Source organism: Onychomys torridus, chromosome 3, assembly GCF_903995425.1.
Source record: "Onychomys torridus chromosome 3, mOncTor1.1, whole genome shotgun sequence".
NCBI lineage: Eukaryota > Metazoa > Chordata > Mammalia > Rodentia > Cricetidae > Onychomys > Onychomys torridus.
The window spans coordinates 27,953,315-27,965,543 of NC_050445.1; the positions used below are offsets into that span (position 1 = coordinate 27,953,315).

The 12,229-nt window shown below is 42.2% G+C and overlaps 1 non-coding gene across 1 annotated transcript; it reads right to left on the reverse strand.

Annotated features, from left to right (window-relative positions):
- Positions 1-272: 272 nt before the first annotated feature.
- Positions 273-375, reverse strand: LOC118580927. The gene has a single exon (XR_004944588.1). It is a non-coding gene; the product is annotated as a U6 spliceosomal RNA (small nuclear RNA).
- Between the last annotated feature and the right edge of the window lie 11,854 nt (positions 376-12,229).

Sequence of the window (12,229 nt, forward strand, 5' to 3'; positions counted from 1 at the left end):
CTCAGCAAGCTGCTCTTGGGTCAACCCAAGCGAGCTGCTCTTGGGTCAACCCAAGCTAGTTGATTCTGTGACTCATGGTCTTGGTCTTATCAGAGTTCTTGGTCCAGTCAGAGCTGACAGATTCTACATTTCAGGAAGCTTCTCTTGACCCAATGAGAGGTGGCAGAGTCTGCTTCTCAGAAAGCCACTCTTGGTCTAATCAGGGCTGACAGATTCCCTGTCTTCTGAGTTTACTCTTGGTCCAATGACAGCTCTTTGTCCAATGAGAGCTCCAAAATATGGAACGCTTCACAAATTTGCATGTCATCCATGCTCAGGAGCCATGCTAATCTCTGTATCATTCCATTTTAGTATATATGCTGCTGAAGCAAGCACAACTTTCTGTTGTCTCTGTTGTCATTGACATTCAACTTTAATCCATGGTGGACTGATGAGGTACAGGGGGTTATCTCAATCTTCTTGTATTTGTAGAGATTTGTTTTGTGACTGAGTATGTGGTCAATTTTAGAGAAGGATCCATGAGGTGCTGAGAAGAAAGTATATTTTTTTTGGTGTTTGGGTGAAATGTTCTGTAAAAATCTGTTAGGTCCATTTGAGTAAAACATCTATTGTTTCCATTATTTCTCTGTTTAGTTTCTGTTTGGATGACTTGTACATTGGTGAAAGTGGGGTGTTGAAATCTCCCACTATTAACATGTGGGGTTTGATGTGTGATTTAGGTTTTACTAGTGATCCTTTTACAAGTGTGGATACCCTTACATTTGGTGTATAAATGTTCAGAATTGGTGTCATGTTGGTGACTTTTTTCCTTTGATGAGTATCAAGTGTCCTTCTCCATCTCTTTTGATTAATTTTCTTTGAAAGTCTATTTTTTAGATATTAGAATGGCTACACCAGATTGCTTCTTGGGTCCATTTGCTTGGAAAAACTTTTTTCAACTCTTTACTGTGAGTTAATGTCTATTTTTGATGTTGAGGTGTTTCTCTTGTATGCAGCAGAAGGATGGATTCTGTCTTTGCATCCATTCTGTTAGCCTGTAGGTCTTTTTATTTTAGAATTGAGTCCATTGATATTGAGAGGTATTAATGGCCAATGATTGTTAATTCCTATTACTTTGTGGTGGTAGTGGTGGTGGTGGTTTTGTGTGTGTATGTGTGTGTGTGTGTGTGTGTGTGTGTGTTGTGCTTCCATTCTTTTGGTTTTGTATGTCTGAAATTATTTATTTCCTGTGTTTTCTTGGGTTTTGTTAACTTCCTTAGGTTGGAGTTTTCATTCTAGTACCTTCTGTAGGACTGAATTTGTAGATAGATACTGGTTAAATTTGACTTTGTCATGGAATATCTTGTTTTCTCCATTTATGGTGATTGAAAGTTTTGTTGGGTATATTAGCCTGGGCTGGTATCTGTGGTCTTTTGGAGTCTGTAAGACATCTATTTAGGCACTTCTGGCTTTTAGAGTCTCCATTAAGAAGTCTGTTGTAATTCTAATCGGTCTGCTTTCATCTGTTACTTGACCTTTTTCCTTGCAGTTCATTTATTTGTTTGTTTGTTTGTTTATGGTTTTTCAAGACAGGGTTTCTCTGTGTAATTTTTGGTGCCTGTCCTTGATCTCGCTTTATAGATCAGGCTGGCCTAGAACTCACAGAGATCTGCCTGGCTCTGCCTTATATTCCTTTTTGTTGTTAAGTTTAGTGTTTTGATTATTATGTGATGGGAGGACTTTCTTTTCTGGTCAAACTTATTTCTTGTACCTTTAAAGGCATTTTATTATTTAGGTTAGGAAATATTTCTTCTATGATTTTGTTGAAAAATATTTTCTGAGCCTTTGTCTTAGTTAGGGTTTCTATTGCTGTAATGAAACACCATAACTCTAAAAGCAAGTTTCAGTGGAAAGGATTTATTTGGCTTACACTTCCATATTGCTGTTCATTATTGAAGGAAATCAGAACAGGAACTCAAACAGGGCCAGGAGCCTGGAGGGAGGAGCTGGTGTAGAAGCCATGGAGGGTTGCTGCTTACTGAATTGCTTCCCCTGGCTTGCTCAGTCTGCTTTCTTATAGAATCCAGGACCACCAGTCCTGGCATGGCACCACCCACTGTGGGCTGGGCCCTCCCCCATTGATCACTAAATGAGAAAATGCCTTACTCTTGGATCTCTTGGAGGCTCCTTCCTCTCTGATGACTCTAGCTTGTGTCAAGTTGGCACACAAAACCAGCCAGTGCAGCCTTTGAGCTGGAAGTCTCCCCCCTCCTCCTCCTCTTCCTCCTCCTTTTCCTTCTCCTCCTTCTCCTTCTCCTCCTTCTTCCTCTTCTTTTTTATTCTTACTCTTCTATTTCTATTATTCTTTGGCTGATGTATTAATTTATTCTATCATATCTTCTATGTCTGAGATCTGAACTCTTCCATCTCTTGTATTCTATTGGTGATACTTGCATCTGTAGTTCCTGTTTGCTCACCTAGATTTTACATCGCTAGGATTCCCTCTGTTTTCTTTATTGCTTATATTTCCATTTTCAGGTCTTGAATAGTTTTATTCCTTTTTCTCCACCCATTTTTTAAGGGATTTGTTCATTTTCTCTTTAAGGACCTCTATTATCATCATAAGATTGTATTTAAGATCAATTTTCTTGTGCTTCAGCTATGTTGAAATATTCAGGGCTTGCTGTAGTAGGATAGCTGGACTCTGGTGGTGCCTTATTGCCTTGGGTGTTGTTGATTGTGTTCTTACACTGGCCTCTATTCATTTGGGTTTAGTGTTATTATACATTTTGGTGCTGATTTCTGAGTTTATGTTTTTTGGATGGATGTGTCTTGGGTGTTTTTTCCCTTGCTTTCTGGTTTTTTTTTTTGTTGTTGTTGTTGTCATTTTGTTTTGTTTTTCTGGTCCTCTGGCCTGAGTGGCCTGTGGTTTTGGTGACCAGTGACTCTTCAGGTGCAGCAGTATGTTTCTGCTGGGTTTTTTGTGGCCTACATATCTCTGGGATTTGGGGTACTTGTGTTGTCTCTGGGGTCCTGGGGTTCTGGGAACTGGTGTGGCCTCTGCAGTTGCTGGTACCTGAGGTTCCTAGTATTGCTGTGGCCTCTGGTAGAGAAGGAATCTGTTGCTGGAGCTGTAGGCTGGGATTTAGAGCTGAGGGGAGAAGATGCTATTGGAGACTGCTAGGCAGGCTTTAAGGAGTGTCAGTAGGAAGTGAGAGTATCTTACCTTGGCTTCCCAGTACTGGTGTGGTCTCCAGTAGATCAAGAATCTTCTGATGGAGTTTTGGGCCAGGATATGGAGCCCAGGGGAGGAAGTGCACACACACACACACACACACACACACACACACACACACACACACACACACACGTGCATGCATGTGTACCATAGAAAGAAATTTTAAAAAGAAGCTGATTATGAGGAATCCGTTCTTACAATTGTGGAGGCTAACAAATTATAAGTTCTTCTAGGCTTTTTAATAAGCTAGAGACCTAGAAAAGCCCATGGCCTGGTTCAGTTAGTAGCCAAAGGCCTGAGAGAATCAAGGGAGCTGAACGCCAACAGGTATAGACCCAGGAGAGCTTTAGTTTCTATCCACACCCAAAGGCAAGATAAAAACTAAAGTCTCAGGCTGAGTGTGGTAGTGTATACCTTTAATCCCAGTATGGGGACAAAGGTGAGTGGCTCTCTATGAGTGTGAGGCCAACCACTGTGGTGGTTTGAATAGAAATGGCCCCCATAGATCCATGTGTTTGAATTCTTGGCCCATAGATAGTGGCACTATTAGGAGATGTGGCCTTGTTGGAGGAAGAGTGTCAATGTGGGGGTGGGCTTTGAGGTCTCATATGCTCAGGATATGAACAATGTGGCTCATGGTCTTTCTTCTGCTGGCTTCAGATCAAGATGTAGAACTCTCAGCTCCTTCTCCAGCACTGCATACATTGCGATGCTTGCCATGATGATAATAATGGACTAAACCTCTGAAATGTAAACCAGTTCCAATTAAATGTTTACTTTATAGAAGTTGCCATGGTTATGGTGTGTCTTCACAGTAACAGAAACCTTAATTAAGGCAGAATTTGGATAAGAGACTAGGGTATTACTGTGATACGCTGGACATGTTTTTGTTTGAAGGAATGTGGACTTTGGGGACTTGGGTTAGGAAAGCAGTGGAATGCTTTAAATGGGACTTAGTGGGCCATATTAGTAGGAACATGGGAGACAGTGGTACTGAGGATGATTTGAACTGTGGGTGCCTGGCTCAAGTTGTTTTCAGAGGAAAAGAATTTAAGTATGTGGCCTAGAGACTGTTCTTGTGATATTTTGGTTAAGAATGTGGCTGCTTTTTGCCCTTGTCTAAAAAATCTGCCTGAGGCTAAAATGAAGAGTTTTGAATTAATTGAGTTGGTAGAGGAAATCCCAAAATAGCCTAGTATTGACTCTGTCATGTGGTTATTACTGGTTACTCTCATACAGATCTATAATGAAAAGAAACAAGCTGAGCAAAGAAAAGTACAAAATGTACAATTTGAGGAGAAAGGGGGCATCACAAAGTGGAATGGAGCTGAGTCTTGTGTTCAAGGAGATAAACAGATTAAAGAAAAGCCTGGTATTAAATGGGATAAAGGGAGTAGTCACCTCTGGGCAAGACTCCATCCAGCTAAACTTCCAACTTGTGAAAAAAAATTAAAGAATAGCTTAGCTCCAGGCATGGTGGCATATGCTGTAGCATGAATCTTAAAGAGTCTTATTAAATAAAATCAAACCTGAGGCCAGTTATTGGGGTGAATGATAGAATATCAGAGAAGCAGAATAAGCCACAGCTACCTCACCTCGCCAGTTCCTCAGCTGATCCTGTTTCCTCAGGCTGGAAGCCTCTGTGTCCTCATCAGAAAGAATCTCAGCTGAACTGTTGCTCAGAAGCCGAAAAGCTTAACCAGCCCAAAAGCGTCTAGTTTCTGGCCTTCACACGTAATATATCTTTCTCTTTCTGCCATCACTCCCTGGGATTAAAGGCTCACTTCTTGGGATTAAATGTGTGTGTCAGCATGCCTGGCTGTTTCCAATGTGGCCTTGAACTCACAGAGATCCAGAGGGATTTCTGTCTCTGGAATGCTAGGATTAAAGGTGTGAGTGCCACCATTTTCTAGCCTCTGTATCTAGTGGCTGTTCTGTCTCTGACCCCAGATAAGTTTATTAGAGTGCGCAATATTTTGGGGAACACAATACCACCACATTTCCCCTTTTTTTTTGTCTAAAATTTAAAAAAGCTTATAACTAATACAAGAAAACTATCCAATAGCTATATACAATATATACAGTCAAGAATTACGTTAACAATGTCCAGTCCAGTAACATTTGATAAACTCAGACAAAAAAAAAATTCATTACTTATCCTATTTAAAACAAGTAGTTCCTTTTTAAAAGTATTTTTTCTTTTCATAATAGATTCAGTAATCTACCTTTTGTCATTTTTATATCTTCACCCTTTTTTTTAGAGTAGATTCAGTGATCTACCCATTTATCTTATTATTTCTTTATCTTTTTTTCTCAGAGTAGAATCAATGATCTACCTCATTTCTATATTCTCTTCTTTCTTTTTCCTCCTTTTAAAACAAAAACTCTGAATCTAATCTCCATGTTCAGCTTTTTTTCTCACCATTAACAATTAACAACTTGTAACAAACCATCATAAACAATGACAATATTAATAACTCATTAAACGACCAAAAACCTCCCATCTGACCTTTTGGGAATGTGGGCATCATTTTCTTAAAATTACTTTCTGCTTTCTATGGGTGAAGACACCTTTAGGGGATCCTGAAAAGAAAATTTGGGGTTTTAATTGTCAAGTCCTGTATCATTTGTCTAGTTTCTGCATAATGGGAAAGTTCAAGGCTTGTCTCAAGTCCTTGTTCAACTAGTCTATGAATCTGGATCTTCTCAGCTAGCCATCTTGAAATTGTCCTGAACAGTTTGTAGTCCAAAGTCCATCTTTCCTTGGTGTTAATCAGCTTAATGGCTTTACCATAGTTCATGTGGAATAATCTTTGTGGGCTCATGTCTTCTTTTTGAAGATTTCAAAGTCACTGTTAAGCATGGTCATGGTTCCCTGTAGACTTTTTTTTTCCTCCTCTGTGGTTTGGTGTAGTCACAGTCTGATAAATGTCTGTCTCTCAGAACCATGGACATTCTTCCCTAGAAGAGAAAATCTTCCCAGCAATTTCTCCCCACCATTTGTCTTGCCAAACTTTTCCAAACTACCTTTGTCAATGCTTTCTTATAACACAATTGTCCTGGCAATTCTTCTCTGAACAAGCAGCGGTAAACCCTTTGTCCCAGGTAGCAGCATCACCACAGTCACCAACAGGATGAGAAGCAGCCAGCAACTTGAAGCAGTAGCTACTGCCTCCATGGTCCCACCATTGTTTGTGGTTCTGTCCCAGCCAAAACTTCTCCTTAACAAGCCTCCTAGGCCAGCCTCAAACTTGGGATCCTCCTGCCTCTGCCTCCTTCAGTAAATCCAACCTGTGTGCTTCACCACAACTGGCTGGGGGTAGCTCGGATCTGAGCAGGGGCCCACAAAGCCATAGGCAAGCAGCTTTTTCATGAATTTGTACCATGAACATTGGGTGCCAGATGTAGCAGGAATCTTAAAAGTTCTTATTAATAAAATCAAACCTGATAATATGTTTTTAATCCTAGCACTCAAGAGACGGAGGATCTCTGAGTATGAGGCCAGCCTGGTCTACAGATTGAGTTTCAGGATAGCCAAGTTTAGGTAGTGAAGGAAACCATCAAAACCAGCAAGCTGATGAAGATATAATTGAATGAGGTGGGCATGTTCTAGGCCCAGCAAGCAGCAGAACATGGCAGCTTTGGCCACATGGTTCTGGCTTCAGAGTCAAGGATACAAGAAAGAGATTGTGGAATCTCCCTCCATGGCTAAAGAACGGTGCTGAGGCCAGGCATGTAACAGTGATGTCCCTGCATGGAGGCCCAGAGAGGCCACTGAGTGAAGCTCTGAAGGTGATGCCTGGATTATGTTGGAGACCCCAAGATGTTGGAGATGTCAGAGCTGTGGGATACCTGCCAAGGAGAGCTACTAACAGGGAGTGGAACCAGCCTAAGATAAAGAAGTGTCTTGCAGCCAACAAAGCTGAAAGGAGTTAGAGAACTGAAGAGTGCTTTGACGATAGACAAAGAGTTGCAGAATTTAGAGTTTGCCCAGCTGGGTTTTGGTCTTGCTTTAGTTCAGTATTTCCTTGCTATGCTCATTTCCTCCCTTTGGAACAGTAATTGCCTGTGTTGTTATATGTTGGAAGTATGTGATTTGCTTTTTCATTTGATTTTGCAGGAGATTACAGAAGAGACTTTGAACTTTGGTCTTTTAAACAAGTTAGAGATTGTTATACACTATGGGGACTACTGAAGGTGGACTAAATACATTTCTGCATTATATTATGACTACAAGCCTATGGGGGCCAAGAAGTAGAATGTGGTGGTTTGAATAAGAAAGCCCCCATAGACTTAAATGTTTGAATACTTGCTCCATAGAGAATGGGAGTATTAGGAGATATGGTCTTGTTGAAGTAGGTATAGTTTTGTTAGAGGAAGTTTGTCATTAGGGGTAGGCTCTGAGGTTTCTGAAGGTCAAGCCAGTGCTCTGCCTGATATCTGAGGATTCAGATGTCTAACTCTCAGCTCCTTCCCCAGCAGCATGTCTGCCTGCATGTTGCCATGTTCCCACCTTGATGACATTGAACTAAATTTCTGAAAGTGTAAGCCAGCTCCAATTAAATGTTTTCCTTTATATAAGTTACCATGATCATGGTGTCTCTTCATAGCTGTAGAAACCCTAAATAAGACACCAAGTCTACATTATAAGACCCTACCTCAAAAAAAAAATAAATAAAAAATAAAAAATAAAAAATAAAAAATAAATAAATAAATAAATAAATAAATAAATGGAGGGAGGGAGGGAGGGAGGGAGAAAGAAAGAAAAACACAAAAAAGCCAATGTCCCAGTTAGAAGGCAGTTGTAAAGAAATAATCTTTTAGTTGCAGGGAGGTCAGCCTTTTTCTTCCATTCAGGCTGTCATTAAGAAGGACAATCTGCTCTCATCATTCTCATAGAAACATACAGAACAATGTTCATCCAAATACCCGGGTAGTACATGCTCCAGCCCAGTAGCATTACCTGAATGAATCAAGCTACAAAAAGCATAGAGTACAATGACTCCCTCATCAAATGGCACTAAGCATCATTTCCACAAATAGCTCTAAATACAAAATGCTGGTGCCCTGGGACACATCTGACTACCACCTGCTCCCTTGCCCTAGGATGTACTGTCTCATGATAGTCACTGGATCCTCAGTGTGAGGTGGGATGCAAATCAATAACTATGTTTACTACTCTCAGAATTGAGGATTGTGGTATGAGTCCTTGCCACCTGCTACTTCTAGTGCTCAAAGTCCAGGGAGTCACAAGATGCCTCATCCTTAGCTCTTTTTTTTTGGGGGGGGGCAGGGAGACTTTCTAAGTGTTTGGCAGTTCTGTCTCCCTTTCTCAACTCAAGTTGCCACATTGCTGGGATTACCCTTTATCCACCAAAGGGGACATCATGCAGTGAACCATTAGAGATGTGATTACAAATCCAAATGCCTTCAAAGGTCAGGCCCTAGTTTATATAGCTGCCACAGTTAGAGCTGCATGATTTTGGTGTTTCTGTGGAGCAGAATTGAGTGTGTGAGGGGAGCCGTGGAAGTAGGTAGAGTTTGGGGATTATCTGTTGTTTCCAGGAGACCAGAGCTCCTTGCAGCTGAGCTGATGCTTGCTTGCCAAGACAGCTGCATTGCTCTCTTGCCATACCCCTCCTCCTCTCAAAGTCGACAGCCAGTAGGATGCATGCCTGCAGGCATCTCTCTCCTCACAGGAACAGAAGATAAGAGACCATTTTCAGTTTGTGTTGTTCTCACTATGTACTTAGGTATGGTGTTAGCCATGGCATTTTGGAGCAGAGGCATGCTGTCTGGTTTCCTCTCTGGACAAAGGAACTCCAAAATGCAGGCAGCAGAAAGGGTTTACACAGAAATTGAGAAGACAATCAAACTTAGATGCTAGTGTGTGTGTGTGTGTGTGTGTGTGTGTGTGTGTGTGTGTGGTGTGTGCCCGTGTGTGTTGATGTGTGGTCATATGTGAAGGCCAAAGGCCAACCTTGGGTATGCTTTTTCAGGAGCCATCCCGCCTTTGAGTTTTAGCTGTTGCTTGTTTTTGTTTTGTTTCATTTTGTTTCGAGACGGTGTCTCTCATTGGCTCATAGCTCACCAAGTAGGCAGGCTGCATGTCTATTAAGCCTCAGGGATTCACCTGTCTCAGCCTCCATAGCACTGGGATTACAAGCCTATGCCACCACAGCCAGCTGTTTACTTGGTTCTGGGCCTCAAACTCAGCCCCTCATGCTTGTGTGGCAAACAGACTGAACTATGTCTTCTTCTTCCCATTCTGCAGATCACTAGGCAGCTCCCCCACTTCTTTCCCCACCCCATTCTCTGCCTGTTGGGGGATGCACAAACACAGAGCCAGTGCAAGGAGATTCTTCTCACTCAGTATGGAGAAAACACAGGCAATACTGTCCTCCACCACTGAGGTCCTTGTCACAGCCCCATTCTCTCCCAGCTCCTGTGCTTCCACTCTTCTTCAGACTGTCACTCATATGCTCTTTGCTAAAGTAGTGCTTGACCCTGGAGGAAAGGAAGGGAGCAGCATCAGGTTCCCACTGTACTTCTGAGGGCTGCTGGGAATTCACAAAGACTTTCCTCACACATTGTCCCAGTGCGTTCCAATTCTGAAAAGCAGCAGAATTTTAAGTGGTAATAAGTGGTGCTAGGAGAACAAGGCAAGTGTTCTGTTGATACAATCTACCCACTACACTGTCCGCCTATAGAGCTGAACTGTAGAGCTTTCCTGGTCCTGCCTGGCCCATGGTCAGGACAAATCTCTCACCCACTAGTCCCACAGCTGCTCAGACCCAACCTCAAGTAAACACACAGAGATTTATATTTCTTATAAACTGTATGGCCATGGCAGGCTTCTTGCTAACTGTTCTTATATCTTAAATCAACCAATTTCTATTAATCTATAAATTGCCACGTGGCTCGTGGCTTACTGGTACCTTACATCTTGCTTTTCATGGTGGTGGCTGACAGCGTCTCTCTGCCTCAGCCTTCCACTTCCCAGAATTCTCCTCTCTCCTTTTCCTGCCTATACTTCCTGCCTCGCTACTGGCTAATCAGTGTTTTATTTATTAACCAATTAGAGCAGCACATTTAACATACAGAACATTCCACAACACTGAACTACCTCGAGGAGGAAGCTGAGCAATCTAGGGGAGAAAAGAGGAGTGAACAGCATGAGAGATGTGAACCTTCAAAAGGAGGTGATGGGAGGGAGGCCACCTAGAACCAGGGTAGAACAGGATGAGTCTGCAGTCACTCAGCTTACAACTGTGACACTCTGTGACAATACAAGAAAAGTCTCAAATTCCCGGAAGCTGTCAGAACTACACTGGAAGCCTAGTGCTGGCTCTCCTCTTCCCTCTTTTTCTCCAGGGCCCAGAAATAGCTGGCAAAGAACATGAGAGTAACGGTCAGAGGAAACTCCCCCAGGGGCTGGGAGAGGATGGAGCCAAAGGAAGGATTAGCTGTTGAGTTAGGTACCAGCAAGCTGATGGCCAGTGATGAAGAGACCCACAATGCAAGAGCAATGTCCTACTCACAGTATAGTGAGGTCAATGTGACAGTATGATGCAGTCACCCATGGCAGAGGTCTGGAAATACCTGTCTCTCTTTAAGGTTATAACAGACATTTGTGTGTTCTTTGCCGTGTGTACTGGTAAAATCCTAGGTTGACCCTGATAGAGACAAGTATTACAGAGCAGGACAAGAAAATAGATACGAACGTAGCTTTTGTGATAGACACATAGCCTCATAGAAACCATATATCATTCCAGAGCCTGTGACCATGCAATGTTACAGGACCAAGAAGTGATGGTGCAGATGGAATTAGGCCTGCTAGATATCTGACCATGAACTGAGAGATCATTTGGATAGAACCACTGGTCCCCTGAGGAATCAAGGGCCTCAGGAAACTAAGAAGCACCAACACAAGCAGAGTGGAGTGATGAGCCCACTGTCTCTGCACACAGGAGTGGGCCCTGAACAGGGAAATTCAGAAAATTTTGAGGCATACCTTGGAAGCTGGAGGAGGGAAGAAATGAATTCTCCCCTTGTTCTTCCATAAAGCATGGCAGCTCTGTCCAGAAAGACCTGTGCCAGGTTTCTGATGTACAGAACTATAAGATGTGAAAAGTATGTTGTTTAATTCACCTCCTTGTGTGGCAGTTTGTTATAGCAGCCACTGTTAACTCATACAAAAGATGCAACATATTCAAAATCCAGAGGTTTGGGAAAGTGAAACAGTTTAGTGAGTAGGGTACTTTCTGCCAAGCTTGACAACCTGAGTTTGTTCTCCAGGAACTCCACTGTACAATGAAAGAACTGATTCCCACAAGCTGTCCTTTGACCTCCACACACAAACTGGCATGGTACACTCCAACTTTGCATGTCTCCCCACCTTCCCCCAAGCAGAAGCTTGCGCGCACACACATACACACACACACACACACACACACACACACACACACACACACACACACACCACATGCAAATAAACAAACAAACAAATAAATACATGTAATTGGGGGAAAAAGAATGCAGCAAAACTTATTTTTAAAAATCCAGGCTTTTCACTGGTTTCCCTAACCGGTCACACAGAGCAGGTTCAATTCCGTGGTTGTGGATGTATGAATCAGGAGCTGATGTCTTCACTCTTAGCCTTCTCTTACATAAGATATAGCAGAATGAAATCCTACTGTTATACCAAACCTTGACTTTTTAACTAAAATTAATATAGGACTCATAGATCTAACTCTTAATATATTGTGTATTATTTCCTATAAAGATCTGTTGTTTTTTCAATGCTCTATTTGTTCATAGTATTAAAGATTATTTATTTATTTAACAAATTGCCCGGCTGCACGTCCAAGGAGATGGAATTGCATCTCCATCCCAGATAGAGTGGCACATCTTGGAGCAGAAATTGACACAAAGCAGGGCCTCTGAGATCTGGGAGCTGAGAGCCCAGCACCGCCCACACGCCCGTGTGGCCAATCGGTTCTCGGGGCTGGC